This window comes from Athene cunicularia (genome assembly GCF_003259725.1).
Source record: "Athene cunicularia isolate RWA chromosome 23 unlocalized genomic scaffold, athCun1 chr23_part1, whole genome shotgun sequence".
Lineage (NCBI taxonomy): Eukaryota > Metazoa > Chordata > Aves > Strigiformes > Strigidae > Athene > Athene cunicularia.
In genome coordinates, this window is record NW_020799130.1 from 6074380 (window position 1) to 6077394 (window position 3015).

A 3015-nucleotide genomic window follows, 5' to 3' on the forward strand; every position below is an offset into this window, starting at 1 on the left:
CCCGCGGAACGGACACACGCTGCGGCCGCTGCAGCTTGTGCCGTCCTTCCTTGCAGGGAGAAGGAGAGGGAGCAGCTCTCTGCCTTACGGAAACACCATGAGGAAGAGATTGATCACCACAAGAAAGAGATCGAGCGTCTGCAGAAAGAAATCGAGCGTCATAAGTATAAGATAAAGAAGCTTAAAGACGATGATTAAGCTGATGCTATTGTTGAATGTGCATGGCCGATAATGATTGTGATATAAAACAGCGTTGAAGACTACACATTGGTCAACATAATCCAAATTCATCCAATTAAACTGTGGTCTGCAACAATGCCAAATAAACTACTCGGTCCCTTCTTTTTGTTCAGTAACTGTTTAATGAAAAAAAAAATCCACTATTTGGTTTTAAATGTCATTGTTCTTCCAAAATAAGAATATGCTCTCGAGTAGGCAGTCCCCTACGGAGCTTCACTCTTTTCTTTAGATTTATTTAAAAGACATGACTATTTGTACTTAGTGTGCAAACTTTACAGCTAAAGCTGCAAGAAAAGCTGGGGAAAAATGGTACCTATGTAGAGACCTGTCCACGCGAAACCAACTTTGTCTCAAGAAAACTGTCACTTTGGTATAGGGGGAGATGGCTCTCCACTGAACAAGCAGAGTGTATATAAAACATAAGGTTCGTTTCTTGCACTTAGTGTTTAGTGTCATAAACTGAGAGACAAAAACACTGTCACAGTGACTTGTGGTGGTGCAAGTTACCAGAGCAAAACAGCTGAGATCTGACATGCATGAATTTTTTCCTGCAAAGAGTATAATTGCCCAATGGTGTTTTTTCTGTCTCTAGTTTTTGATGTTCCTTACATAAGTCCTTTTCCAAAGAATGGTGGGTTAAGATTAATTTTGTGCAGTCTCAGACACTTTTGCAATTTTAATAGAAGAAATCCATATAAAACATACAAGTGACCTACTGAAATAGTGTGGCCTTATTGCACTAAGCCCTGACAAGAGGATTTTATTTACTGAAAATGAGCAGGTAAGAAAACAGCCTTTCCTTCCACACATGCGCTGTCACATCTGTAAATCTGCCTGAACAGGCTCATTTCTATGATGGGTAAAAGCCACCCTGCATTACAGTGTGTGAAGCTGGACTGGGGGGATAAGTGGCTGGAATTGCCCTGTCTGAAACAGGAGGAGGCAAATCTGAGCCTTTGATGTAGAAAGTGCTTTGACAAGGGTGTGACTGGCTGAATGTGTCCCAGTTTCTCCTGTGTTAACTGGTACATCCCCAGCCAGCTGCTCCCCTTAGGCCATTCTCACCTGAGGAACACTGTGCTAGTGGTAAGGCCTTGTCTGCAGAGTAAATCTATTGCTCTAATGGAGAGTCCATGCTCTTAAAAACTCTTAGTTTAATGAAAATGTCCTCTGTGTGATCAGCCACATGAGAGAGGCTGTGCTGTGCAGTATGTGGTTGCCTGGCTTGGCTCAGGCTGTGGGAGATGGTGTTGCAGTGAGTCTTGTGGAGGATGTACAAAGAGCTGTCTCTGGGGTTGGTTCTTTTTAGCTGGGGCTGATTCACCTGAGCCAAAAATACTAGTTATCTCCCCCTCCCACCTCCCTGGGAATATGAACCTGCTGGGAAGAACTAAAACATGAAAAGCAATAAGCTATTGACCTGTTTAGTTTTTACCCATTTAAAAATCCAAATTTTTACCCATTTAAAAATCTTTTCCTTACTGTATCTGTCGGTTGGCTTCCCCTAAAAGCTGTGGAGTCACTTGTGAGATGTCCCCATTGAAGACTTAATTTCTTGGCATTGCAGCTGCATGAGCTGACACAGTCTGGACACGGGAGCAACCACAAAAACTACAGATGAAATGCAAAGTGTAAATTCATTCTCGTTACCTCACGACTTGGGGGATCTCCACAGCACCACCCAGGCTGAAGCACCCAAGCAGGGATGCCAGCACCACAGAGCTTGGTCCTTGCTAGCTGTGAAGATAAGAAGAAAGAAAAGATCTTGAACCTGCTGCTTTTGCCTATATATTTATTTATTTATTTATTTATTTATTTATTTATATTTATATACCAGGGATTTTCACAGACAGTTTTCCACTGTGCTTTGATCTTTCCCACAGCAGGGCAGGAATCTCAAGCATGTTCGATAAGGTGTCTCTGAGTCTCTCACAGGCCTGTGCTATCTAAACACAGACATTCTACCAGTCAAGCACACAAAGCTGAATGACAATATGGTACGTGTGTTTTTCGACACCTCAGCTGCAAGTCACTTGAGCATGTTTACAGTCCTTGCCAATCTTATGTTGTATTCTCGCAGCAGCTACAGGGAACTGTGGAATAACTAAAATAAATAATAGGAGAGCTTTATATTCTGAAGGGAACAGATGAGGCCTTAAATTCATGACTTTGTGATTTACTCTGCATTTTTTGCATCGCTTAGATCTTTAACTATGCCATGTAAGCTCAGCTGCAGAGCCTCTGTGCAAATGCCTGTAAGGGAGAGGGGATTTGCTGTGAGACTGAGAGTGTTGTGATTTGGACCACTATCACCTACTGTGCTGCAGAGAGAGGTATTACAAACACTCTGAAGTCCCCCGGAGCTCAGGTGTGTGGGCCAGTATCCTGCTACACAGCAGTGAGCTTTCTTGCCCAGCAGTGCTCTCTGAAACACATCTCTCTTTCCCCGTATTTCAGCTTTGCACAAGTTTCAGGGCGGGTCTTACGCTGGTAGGTGCGTTTGGTCCCTTACCACATGTTTGTAAACCCATCCCATTGTCTGGAGAGGAACATCTAGTTAATTCACTACTTCGAAGTCAACCTGAACTTCTGTCAGGTTAAGGCAATGCAAGTACACACAATAAGGACAAGCAGCTGTAAATCTTGGCTGAGCAAGCGGGCTGGGGAGAGAAGTCCCTTTCACCAGCAGTTTGACTGGCAGACAATGATTATAAAGCCTTACTATGGCTACTGGGGAAGTTGAACAGATTCACAATGCTGCATGTAAAGCAGACA